The sequence below is a fragment of the Leopardus geoffroyi genome, chromosome B2, assembly GCF_018350155.1.
Source record: "Leopardus geoffroyi isolate Oge1 chromosome B2, O.geoffroyi_Oge1_pat1.0, whole genome shotgun sequence".
NCBI lineage: Eukaryota > Metazoa > Chordata > Mammalia > Carnivora > Felidae > Leopardus > Leopardus geoffroyi.
This window is the reverse complement of record NC_059332.1, coordinates 38808360-38821578: the sequence shown is the minus strand read 5'-3', so window position 1 is coordinate 38821578 and position 13219 is coordinate 38808360.

Here is a 13219-nt window from a genome sequence, read left to right as displayed (position 1 = left end):
TCATTTCCTCCTCCTCCTCCTTCTCCTCCTCCTCCTCCTCCTCCTCCTCCTCCTCCTCCTCTTCATCAATGAAATCATCTATCTCTAAGGCCCCACAGACCTCCTCACCTGCTGAGCCAAGCAAGACCGGTTCAGGAACAGGCCTTCCTGGGGTGCAGTTCCAGAACTGGCCACAAGGTGGAGGTAGTGACTCTAACCCGGTCCAGGGGCCTAGAGTCTGTTGAGGAATCCAGAAGACCCTTGAATTCAAGGCTCCCGCCCCTAGAATCCTATCAAGGTTGAGAATAATCTCTGGCTGTCTGCAGCCACAGGCACCCCATATAATCTGAGGTGGTAAACACCCCCCACGGTGTGGTGGGGGCCTTTGGCCATCTGCCACCCGGTGTCTGGGAGGCTTGGGACTGGGGGAGGGAGAGCCAGCAAGAACCCCACAGAACTTTCAGGGAGGCTGAGGGAGGGAGGGGCGCACAGCCCCCCAGCACAAGATCCAGGGGTCCCAGGGCTGAGACTGGCACCACCCAGAGAGCAGTTCCAGCCAGGACTTCTTCTCATGACGGGGGATGGCTGTGGAGGTTGAAGACATCCATCTGCCTTTGGCTGAGGGGGAAGGCAGGTGAGGAAGCGGGAAGTGGAGAGAGAATTGGCTATAAAAGCTGAGTCCTGAGTTCAGTACAGTCAAGCTTTGGGGAGCAACAACCACACGTGTGTGGTTTATGGCTGGCTAGCTGCGCCTATAAATTCATCTGAGCATTGGGAGAGGCGGCTGTGAGCTTGCTGGTTGCCTGCCATGCAGAGCCCCCAGCCCTGTTTTCCCTTGGGCAGTAGCTACAGGACGGTCCTTGGTGGCAGAACCGCCAAGACCCCCTGTTTGGGGTCTTCCCCAAGCTCCCACTGGAAAGGTGGCTTGCTCCCCTTGGCAGCCAGGACCTACCTCCGTCCCCCCTCACTGAGAGGATTGATTGCCTTCCCAGACTCATTCCAGGGAGGCAGAGTTGTAGGATTTCCACTTTACCTGGCATTTTGCTCCCCAGTAACGTGAACAGATGCTGCAGGGCTCTCTCTGAGGATCCCTAGGTAAGGAGGGTAGATTCTCCCCAGTGAGGTTCTTTGCTTTCCTCTGGGAGGAGAAATCCATTTCACACTGCTCTGTGATTTCACTAACCTTTAAATGCACGGGCTGAGGACTCAGGTGTACCTCCACCTGTTCCCCGGCTCTCATCTTCTGGAAGATGGGCAAATAATACTTAGCTGGCAGGGTCATTTGGTCAACTTAATAAGACAATATGTCTAAATGGCACCTGGCACCTCATCAGGGCTCAACGAATAATAATTACGTTTATGTCTGCAGAGGACGAGGTACACCTTCCTATCTATGATCTTGTTTATTCCACCGAACAACCCTGTTTGGCCCCTTCTGCCTTTTTTTTTTTTTTTTCTTATTTCATTAAATTTTTTTTTTCCACAAGGAACATCTGAGAACGTTCTCATCATAACAGAATCGAGCATTGCATCATAATTTGGAGTAAAATACAAGTGTTGCTCCTTACTACCCCCTCGGCGTATACCCTACCCCATCCTTCCACATACAACATATTCCCCAGAGGTAACTACTGGCGTAAGTTTGGCGTTCATGTTCCCAGACTTCAAATATATATACTTTTTTAGTGTTTATTTGTTTATTTTGAGAGAGTGTGTGCACATGAGCAGGAGAGGAGCAGAGAGAGAGAGAGAGAGAGAGAGAGAGAGAATCCCAAGCAGGCTCCACACGCTCAGCACAGAGCCTGACACAGGGCTCGAACCCATGAACCGTGAGATCATGACCTGAGCCGAAACCAAGAGTCAGAGGCGCAACTGACTGAGCCACCCAGGTGCCCCCATATACTTTTTTTTTAAAGCAATACAGTCTTTGGAGCTGTAAAATTCAGTTCCACGTTGGGTAGCATTAGATGAAGATTACCCTTCGAGTAAACTGGAGAATGTGCACACCCACAGCTGTTTCTTCCAGGCAGCATTTAGTTTCATATCAACCCTCGATGTGCCAATTGCAAATGAGCTTCTTAAAACAGGCCTTCAGAAGGTGGTCTGGCAATACTATGTAAATAATTACCGGTAAGGTCTAGGTGTGTATGTGTATTCTCTGACTCACTTGTCTACCAAATGGCCACAGCCTCTGTTCCAAGTTCGGATCGGGGGAGAAGGCTACGTAACCCAGGAACGTGGTTCTTTGGGCCACTTTCTTTTGAAATGAGGAGCCAAACACAGAGGATGTGTCTGGCTGCATAGAAGTTGGGTCAAGCCTAATTCTGGGTTCTGAGCTCTGTTTGGGCAGGGACAACGGTGTCCCGTGGATTCCGGGGAACCTGTATGGCTGGAAGTGGGCCACCCAGTCCCCACCTGCCCACCTTCCCCCAAGCTGTCCTGGGGCCTGGAAGCACAGCACCTGCTGAGCCGCAGAGTGTCCACGAGTGCTCTTCCCAGGCTCCACGCTCTGTATGTTCTTTCACCCACTCCGCAGGCCAGCTGTAGGAGCCTGGTGCGCCGACCAGCGTCCCCCTTCTGTTGATGGAGACACTGAGCTTCGAGACGGAACACACCCAAGAACATACAACTAGAAAGTGGCAGCATTGGAACTGGAGCCAGCTGCCACGGGGGGACTCACTCATACTTGTATACAAGTAACATGGGAGTACGTTCAGATTGTATGTGAAATAAACATGAAACTCTTTTCGGGCCCCAGAAGTCACCTCCCTCCATAGCTGACTGCCCTTATGTGTCAAGTTGTGTCCTTCACACACACATACACAGTTGTGTCCTTTTCACACACACACACACACACGCAGTTGCTATTATAAAAATATAAAAGAGATTACACTATAAAAATATTGCTATGACCTTTCTTTACATAGCAATGTGTTTCTTTCCACATTCATGTATTTGGACCTATTGCCTTTAAAAAAAAATTTTTTTTTAACATATATTTGTTTTTGAGAGACAGAGACAGAGCATGAGCAGGGGAGGGGCATAAAGAGAGGGAGACACAGAATCCGAAGCAGGATCCAGGCTCCGAGCTGTCAGCACAGAGCCCGACGCGGGACTCAAACTCACGAACCGTGAGATCGTGACCTGAGCCGAAGTTGGACACCTAACCGACTGAGCTGCACAGGTGCCCCAGATACCATTTCTCTCTGCCGGAGCCTGAGATTCCTCCTGGCCCAGCTCCTTGGCTGTCAGCAGCCTGCAGCCCACTGCCTGCCATGGCAGATAAAGTGTTATGTCATGTCTAGGGCTGCTTTGAAGCCGCAACAGCAGAGTTAATTGATTGAGACAGAGGTCACGTGGCTCGCAAGACCTAAATTATTTACTGTGTGACTCTTCAGGATGGTTTACCAAGCAATCCCTGCCCTTGATCTTATGACCTGATCAATTGCTCCTCCCTGAGAATGAAGGAGGTGGTCCTTGACCCCTTGTCCTGGTGGTCAGGGTGACCCAAAGCCTCTCGCATGCCCCACCGTGACCTGGCCTCTGGCAGGGACTGTGCCCCACTGCCAGATGGCTACACACAAGCAGGAACACAGCCTGCAACAGGGATAGCCAGTCAACCAGACAAAGGTATGACCCTACCCCATCCACAGCAAGGTGAGAGAGTTCTCCTGGAGGCAGCACTGGTGAGGTTGGAGGTGTGGGGGGGAGGGCAGACAGACAGGGTTCTTTCTGGAACAGTATCTGCCAGACTGCAGAGGGCTCACGTATCAGCAGCCATGGGCAGCCCGGCCATGCCAGCTTTGGCCTCAGGCAGAGGGTGGGTGTGGAGGGAGAGATGGAAGGAAGGCTGGTAGCATCTCAGGCAACTCTGGAAACTGAGATCAAGAGCTCTTGGACGCTACTCCTCCAGGGAGCCTTCCCCCTCAGGGGCCAAAACATCACATGGTTGGACCGTGTACCTCATTCTTGCTACTCTCAGTCATCCCTGGGACTCCACCATTCCTCCTCTTCTACCCCTGCCCTGCACTGCTCTTGGGGTAACCATGAGGTGATGCCTTAGAAACTTCTAGTCCCGCGGAAGCTGCTTTTTTCAAGGTCATCATTGACCTCCATGTGTCTGCATCCCACTGGTTAGTCACCTGTATCCTCATTTTACTGAGTCTCCCCACATCCTTCAACGTCTGCTTTGATACCCACTTGCTGTCCGCTCCGTTCCTGGAATATTCGTCTCCCGGTTGGTCCCACGGCTGGATTCTTCTCATCATTCCTGCCCCAGGTCAAAAGGCATCTGCTCAGTAAAGTCTTCCTTGTTCCTCAGCTCCTGATGACCTCCACCCTGCACCATATCACACTCATGATTGCTTCAGAGCTTATTTACTTATCACTACTTGAAATTACATAGTTTACTGACGTGTCAAGAGATTAAGCCAAGGTTCTGGAGCCTGACTACCTGGGCACAAATCTCAGCTCTGCCATTTCTAGCTGTCAGACCTCTGACAGCCTATGGTCTCCCTGTGCCTCAGTTTCCACATCTGTGAAATGGAGGTGATAGAAATCAGTTGCATGAGCCAAATCCGACCCACTGCCTGGTTTTGATCAACCAGCAAGTTAAGATTGGCTTTATGTTTTTAAATGGTTGGAAAAAAAAATCAAAAGAGGGATATTTTGCGACCTGTGAAAATTACATGAATTGAAAAGTTTCACTGTTCACAAGCAGAGTTTTATGGAACATAGTTTTGCCCAGTGACTTACGTATTGTCCACAACTTCCTTACTGCTATGGAAGAGTTGAGCAGTTGTGATAGAGTGTATGGCCTGCAAAGCCTAAACTATTAAAGCTTAAAATATTGGGGCGCCTGGGTGGCTCAGTCGGTTAAGCGTCCAACCCTTGATTTCGGCTCAGGTCATGATCTCACAGTTTCATGAGTTCAAGCCCCACGTCAGGCTCTGTGCTGACCCTGCAGAGCCTGCTTGGGAATCTCTGTCTCCCTCTCTCTCTGCCCCTCCCTTGCTCATGCTCTATCTCTCTCAAAATAAATAAATAAACTTTAAAAATTTTGAAAAAAAAAAAAATAAATGCAAATGTCCTTTTAAAAAAACAGCTTAGGGGTTCCTGGGTGGCTCAGTTGGTTAAGCGTCCAACTCTTGATTTCCACTCAGGTCATGATCTCACACTTCATGAGATCAAACCCCACATTGGGCTCTGCACTGACAGCACGGAGCCTTCTTGGGATTCTCTCTCTTCCTCTCTCTGTGTCCCTCCTCCACTCATGCTTGCTCTCTCTCTCTCTCTCTCTCAAAATAAATAAATAAGTAAACTTAAGAAAAAAACTTAAAATATTTCCTATCTGGTTCTCTATAGGAAATGTTTGCTGACCTCTGGTATGAATGTCTGCCATCTAGGGTTGATCTAAGCGACTTAACATACATAGAAGTCTCAGAATAGTGCCTGACGCAGGCACACAGGTGGAGCTGTAGATGGACATCAGCCACATGCAAGTATCAGCTATTAGCTATCTGCCTTCCCTCTGTCATCCTGTCCAGTAGAATTTCCTCCAGTGATGGAAATGTCTCTGTCCTTGCTGCCCAGCGAGGTAGCCGCTAGTCACATATGACCATTGAGCATTTGAAGTGTGGCTAGTGTGACTCAGGAATTCCCTTTTTAATCCTAGTTAATTAAGACGAATTAAAAACGTTTTCTTAAGTCTCGTTATTTTGAGATAGAGAGAGGGAGCGCGCGTGCACCAGCGGGGGAGGGGCAGAGAGAAAAGGAGAGAGAGCGAATCTCAAGCAGGCTCTGCACTGTCAGCGCAGAGCCTGCTTGTGGGACTTGAACTCATGAACTACGAGATCATGGCTTGAGCCGAAACCGAGAGTGGAACGCTCAACCAACTGAGCCACCGAGGCGTCCCTAACTAATTTCTATCTTTACTTAAAATGCCACGTGCAGCCGGTGCCTCCCATATTGGACAGCACCGCTGGAAAGCAGAGCCCCTTGAGAAAGTGCTTGCGTGGCGTATGGGGAGTGCTTTGTAAACTTGGACTCTGGTTCTCCCCTCTTCTCTTTCCCCAGCCTTCCTCTGCCCTCATGGGCCTGTGCTTTTCCTTCACCGTTTGTCCCACTTTCTCTCCTTGGGACATGTCTTCCCTCTCCCCACCGGCCTTCCCATCCATACCCTGCCCAGGCCCCGCAGGCCCCTCCTCAGTGCCCGTTGGCATCCACGCCTCGTCCTCGGCCAACTTAACTGCCGCTGTAAATCAGCCCCGATAATTCGCCATCTGGTCCCGGCCCTTAGCAGAGAGTGGAGGGAGCCAGGCCAGGCGGATTCCGGCTGGAGGTGGGTCGGGAAACCAGGCCTCCCACGCGTAGCCAGGGACACTCTATCATTTCCGAGGCTGGCGTGGCACTCACATGACACCTGGTGCCAGGAGTCCATGCCAGGCCTGAGGGGTGCTGCCAATCACGGAGGACCCCGGGGGCCTGCAGGGTGGAGAGCAGAGTGGCTGGGAGGCTGGTGGCAGGTGCCTCGGATGGGTGGCAGATGGATGGTGTGGAGAGAGCGGCGAGGAGCTGGCTACTGGGCAGGGTCCTGGGGTGTTGTCTTCTGTACTCAAGGGGCTTGTTACCATCGCTGCAGCTGTGGGCCCTTGTCAGCTTCAGGAAAGGGCATCGGGGAAGGGTGTGGAAGAGTGGCGTTCCCATCGGGTGCCAGCCGGTGCCCCGCCATCTTGCAGCCGCCAGTCCTCCCCTCCCACAGAGGCCATTGGCACCAGGGCACTGCCACCCGCTCCAGCAAGGCTGGACTAAGCAGGAGAGACTTGGGTCCCCGCAGAAGGCACCAGGTTAGAAGCTAGTGAGGGGACCTCAGCTTAGAGCTCAGCGGGGACGTTTAAATCATTTCTGACTCTTAGTATATACTGAACCCTCCCGATCTTTTTGGGCAACAGCAAGTGTAATGACTCAGGAACCCTGACCTCCAGGCCTGGCTCAGCTTCCCAGAGCCACCAGCTGCATGTTGTGGGACAAGTACCTGCCTTCATCTGGAAAACGAAGAGGTTGGACTGGATGGATCACTCTTCATTGAACGGAGGGCTGGTGTTGAGAAATGTGGGCGTGGGCACTTTGGGTTGTCCCAGTGACTCGGAGGTATGCTGGGCATGAGCAGGGGGAGGGGCAGGGATGCCAACATCCTACAAAGAGCGATTGTTTCCCACAAGAAAAACAATTCCGTCACGATGCTGGTAGCATCCTGCTGAGATCACAGCTTCTAAGCCCTGCAGCTAGGACATCCTACTTGCCTAGAGTAGCCGCTATGGGTGCTCTACCATATGTCCCTGACCTTGACCATTTCACCCATTCCCGATTAACTCTCAGCTGGCAACACCGGCATTTCCATGCCTGAGGATGTTCTCTGGCAGCTGGATTCTGTTCTGTCTGCTCTCATGGCAGCCAGAACACTGGAGAATTAACAGGCCCTGGGAGCTGCCCTCACCAATACCCGACTAACTCCTAGGGACTCTAGACTTAACTGAAGCCGCGGGATGGATGAGGGCTGGGGCTGGGTGTACAAACAGCAGGAACCCCATGCTGCCCAGTGTCCTGGTGTCCTGTGCAGACACACGGACAGCTATGGGAGACCCAGATTCCATTTCTCTCACTGGCACCCTTTTCTAGGCTCATCACTGGGTACAGTTACCCAGTGGCCAGAAAAGGAGGACAGATACATCAAGATAAACCCTTCTCATTACGGCCAGTGCTCAGTTATTGATAAAACCAGATGATGCTCTCTTCATCTGCACCAGGGGCTGCTTCTTTCAAAGGGAGATAAGGGTGGAGAGAGAAAATGGAGTGGCTCATGGTTATTTTCCATCCCTCCTCAATATTCCCCCTACTTTGTCCCAAAGACCAGGGCCACTCAGGTGGCCGTGAGTTAGGAAGGAAGTGTGTGGTAGGGGCAGGGGAAGAAGCCGGCTGCTCCACAAAGAAGAAGAAAATGAGATCATGTCTGTGTGTCAGACAGCACAGGCTGGCTTCTCCAGCCCTCATCCCAGCCCCTTTGCTTCCACCCAACGCTGTCACCTAAGCTATAACCATTCTAGCTGGCAGGTTGCAGTAGATATGCGCTGGAGGGCTTTTGGGTACAGCTTTTGCTGACCTGATAAAGACGCTGCCCCTTTCCCCTCCACCATGATTCTTCCTTCTTCCTGCCGGCAATGCAAATGTGACGGCTGGAACTGCAGCAGCCATATTGTGCTCAGAAGGCAAAGACGAAGAAAATCTCAGACTCCCCTGCTGACATCCTTGACACCCTTGAACCTGTAACGGTAGCTGCATACCTCTGGAGTCTTAACACGAGTGAAAAAAACCTCTCTTTTCCCCACATTTCACAACTCCGTCGTGTCAGAGCCCTTGTGTGTTGGGCCTCTCAGCCCAACTTTGCATTGAGGCCATTGCTGTGGGCGTCGGCTACTACAGGCTTCCTCTGGCAACACCTCTCCTGGGCTGTTCAGCCTCTCCCCTGACCTCGGTAGTGGTTGCTGGCGGGAACCTGCTCGGCCACACAGACCTGGGCACAACCCCAGAAGTGCAAGGTTGTCAACACCCCCAATGGCATGAAGCGGCCAGTGCCCCACAGTGAGCAGGAACAACAGGATAATGGTTCCTCCTTCCCACCCCCCCTCACCCCCATGTTGAGTAAATGTTTCCAGAGCAGTCTCCCAGCACCTAGTGCTGGTAAGTCACACTTGCATCAGCTTGCTGTCCCTATTCCATTCTTCCCTCCCCTGTATTTCTGTTCCTTCCCCAAATACACTACCCATAGCCAAGACCCTGTTTCAGACTTTGTCTATTTGGGGGGAGACCAGGTAAGACATTTTAGATGGCTGGGTGACTGTGGACAGTCTGCTCACCCTCTCTGGGCCTTAGTCTTCCCCCTGCACAGTGCAGAGATACTGGGCCACATGTGCTCTGGGGTCCCGCCCTCTGTGCACCCCCGGGGCCCCTTCATAGCAGTGTGTCAGCTCCAGCTGAAATCTCCCCCAAAGCAGGGCCCACGACCGCCTCAGCCCGTCTGTGGGGGACCCAGTCCGGCATCATACCCAGTCAGTGGAGGCGGAGGAGAACAGCCAGAAGAAAGCGTTAATTACAAAGTGAAGCAAACCAGAAAGAAAGCCCCAGGCTCAAAGCTAAATCATGTGAAGGGAGAGAGGGTGGAGGTTGCTAGGCGGGCACTGAGCCCATTAATAAGAATGAGCGGGAATGGCGTGCGCCAGCTGAGGGCAGAGGTCAAGCACGCAGCCTGCTGCTAATTAGCTGCAGTGGCTTTGGTCACAGGTCACTGAGAGCAGAAAACACGGGGTCCTGCCCGGTCATTGTTGCAGGAGCTGGGGGAGAGGGGAGGGGAAGCAGAAGATGGGTGGGGGCTGGTGAACAGGCCGGAGGCACAGGCTGGGGTCCATGGCTTGCACTGAGCTGTCGGATCCTTTGAAAGTGATCCCAGATCTCAAGCTCTGCTCCTGTGGGCTGGTCAGGGGCAATTCAACAAACCTTCCCTGAGCACCTGCCTCTACCAGGCTCGGAGGGAAAGGGACACAGGGCCTGACTTCACAGAGGCCTCTGTCCAGTGTGGAAGGAGCTTCCAGATGGGGTGAACACAACCTAGGGAGCACTCCCCGGGAGTTGAAGTGTCAGGAAAGGTTTCCAGAAAGAAGCATCTTCTTTGTTGAAATCTAGGGGAGGGGAGGGTGGTGGAAAGTGATCGAAGTAAGCCAAACGGGGTAACTGTGGGGGTGGGGAGAAAGACTGCCTGGCAGAGGAAAGTGTGTATGCAAAGGCCAGAAGGGAAGGCAGCAGGGCAGGATCAAGAGCCACAGTCCTTCTGGATAACCGTCCCTCGGCCTGTGGCAACAAGCCACTGCTCACTGGGACATGTACCTCTGGAGGGCTCCCCTGCAGAGGAGCTCTCTCCTTTTGTGGCTCTCACCTCTTCCCCTGGGCCTTCAGAGTAGTAGAACTGAGTGGCTCAGGGTATGGCCAAAGCTGTTGTCTGGACCCTGGGCCTCCAGCTTAGAATTCCGTTCTGCCATCTCAAGATGGAACCAGAAGGGAAACTGTTCAGTCACCATTCCAGGGGTCTGGTGGGAATGAAGGGATGTCATTCGTGTATTTATTCGACAACCACTAAATGCCTACTCTTTGACAGTCTCCCTACTGGATGCAAAACCACAAAAGCAAGTAAGTCTCATCAGCTCCCTGCCCTCCCTGAGCCCCCAGCAGTATGGAGATAGATCCATACACGAATAATTACAGAAAACCTCAAATAATGGTCACTTGAGCAAGACAGAAGTTCGTTTCTGCCTCGTGATCAATAGGCAGAAGTAGGCAGCCCAGGGCTAGGATGGCAGCACTGTATGAATCTGAGACACATCCCTTTATCTTGTGGCTTCACCCTCCTCAGCACATAGTATCTTCAGTGTGATTCAGTATGGCTGCTAGAGCTCCAGCCATCTCATCCACATTCCTGCCAGCAAAGTAGAGGAAACAAGAAAGAGAAGGGCACTCCTCCCTTTAAGGACACTTCCAAAGAGTTGTCTAGGCTGCTGTAGCTTGTGTCCTATTGGCCGGAATTTAGTCAAATGGCCACACCTACTCGCAGAGAGGATGGGAATATAGATGTTCTTCCAGGAGTCCATGTACCCAGCAAAAACTTGAGGATCCCATCCCAAAGGATGATGGAGGATAGTGAAATTGAGGACACCTTGGAGTCCGGGACAAATCAGAATCCTTCCCGGCCAAAGATGGCAGAATGCTAGGCTAGGAATTTGCACCCTTGCGTCTGATTCAGGTCAAGGAGACTCTGCTACGTGCCTTCCAGCACAGAATCTCAGATGGTTGTTAGGCACTAGGAAACTGGATCCCTGCGGGCTTGAGATCCAAAAGCAGACTCCCCTGCCCCATCGGCCTTCTCTCTTTTTCCTTCTCAAGTGTCACTTTCCCAGTAAGGCTTTTGCATTCCCAACTCCTCAGCCTCTGCTTCCCAGAGGCCCCCAGCCAGGGCTTGCCGCAGACGCTGTCCAGGATGGCTTTTATCTGCTCGATGCCACTTCTGCCTCCAACTGCCGGCCGGAGTCCCAGACAGTCCTGGACCAGCTCCTGGCACCTTGTCCTGTGCTGGGTGCCTCTTCCTTCCTTCCCAGGGCTTCTCTGACGCCCAGCATTGTGATCCAACTGACGTGAGCTGGCTCCTGGGTGAGTCACAGGTGGAAACGGGACCAGGTGAGCCATCGCACAAAGGAAAGTTTACGTGCAACAAATAAGGAGATCACGGGGAATAACTTCCAAAGTCCAACCACTCCAGGCACCAGTGTAGATGGCTTCTTTCTGTTTAGGGTTAGGACGGGTTTTTAGATAGGGGAAGCCTATGTAGAGGTGGGCAGGAGGTTGCGCATGCACCTTAAGAAAACATGCCTTTAGGGGTGCCTGGGTGGCTCAGTTGGTTAAGCGTCCGACTTTGGCTCAGGTCATGATCTCACGGTTCGTGGGTTCGAGCCCCACATCCAGCTCTGTGCAGACACGCTTGGTGTCTGGAGCCTGCTTCTGATTCTGTGTCTTTCTCTCTTTCTGCCCTCCCCTGCTCACGCTCTGTCTCTCTCAAAAATAAAATAAAATAAAATAAAATAAAATAAAATAAAATAAAATAAAATAAAACATTAAAAAAAAAGAAGAAAACATGCCTTTAAACACATTGTATGTTATGTAAATGAGGCTTGGGCTCCTCCTTGGGCGGAGACTTTAGTATTATAATGAGGTAAGGGTAACTATTGGGCACTCCACGGGTCACGCCACAGCCCATCTGCGCAGGCGTGAGTTGGGGTTTGAGTTCAAACTGGTCTGGGTGGTCCTGCCCCCAGAGCTGTTACTCCAAGGCACTGGTAGTTCCTGGAGGGATAGTTGCGGTTTCCATCACGGGATGTTATACTTGTTGGGTCTTTTGCCCAAGCTAAGAGATAAGATTGAAAGCAGAGTTTAAGGAAACAATGTGGGACAAAGGTCAGTGAGCACAAGCAGGGGGACAGTAAAGGTCAGGTCTTAGGGTCTAGCCGGTGACAGCATGGGTATGCTGTGGGCACTTGCTCGGTGTTCAGGTGCCCACAACCAGGAAGTGTGGAGCACCTTTGGCCAAGAGCTGGGGCAGCAATGGATACTTTTTCTCCCTTTCGTAATCCCTGGGTATACAGGGCTAAGACACGTAGTTCCACAAAGTGCCTGAGACATCCCTCGGGGTTCAAGCACCTGTTACTTGCAGGGCTGGCCTGTCCCACCTGCAAACTTGATCTGGCTTTCCCTGTTCAAGTTCCGTGTCCCCTTCTCCCTTCATCCTGCTCACAGGGACCACAGAGCTGCCTGCTGGCAGGCCACCCTTTCACACTGCTGTCCAGCAACTGGGCCTGGACACAGGATCTCTCTCTCTCTCCCTGTTCTACTTCCCCTCACAGGTCAGGAACTGCCCAAGGAGCGCTTGACCAGAGTTCAGAAACCCGGGTTCAAATCCTGGTCCCGCCACATTGCAGCTGTGGGTCCTTGGGCTTAACCTCCCCGTGCCCCCACTGTCTGGTCTGTGATGCAGCAAGTAAGTGTGCTTACACACTGGCTGTGTGTTGCACATCCTCAGGGCACACCTTCATGGTGATGCCCCTGGAGTTCGGCAACATGAGGCCCTGATCCACACAGGGTAAAGTGAGTAGTGGATGCTTCTAACACACTGCTTGACACGCGGTAGCGGGTGAATGGAATATACGTCCCTTTCTCCTGTCATTAATCTGGCGATCCCCAAACGTCAAAGGACCTGTCTTTCTCGTGGGACAGAATTGCTAAGACTGTGCCTCCCTTATAGGAGAGAGAACTCTCAGAGGGCAAGGCTGTGTCCACCCCCAGTGTCTAGGAGCTCCTCCAGTAACCTAACTTTCTGAGAGCATTAATACAGTGAGTTCCCTGAGGGCAGGGCTGCGTCTCCCCCTCAGACTGGGGCTCCTTAAGCGCAGGTATTGGGAGTTTCTCTTTTCCTAGCTCCAGCTCGGCAGCTGTCTCTCCTCCGGGTCCTCCACCCCTTCCTGGCACTGCTCCAGTCTCCTTCTGTTCCAGAAATGGCTGTTCTCTTCCAGGCAAGCATGCTGTCTCCCAGTCTCTGTCTCCCCTGTTTTGACTGAATCGGTCCCCTGCTCATCCCAGTCTCCCGCTG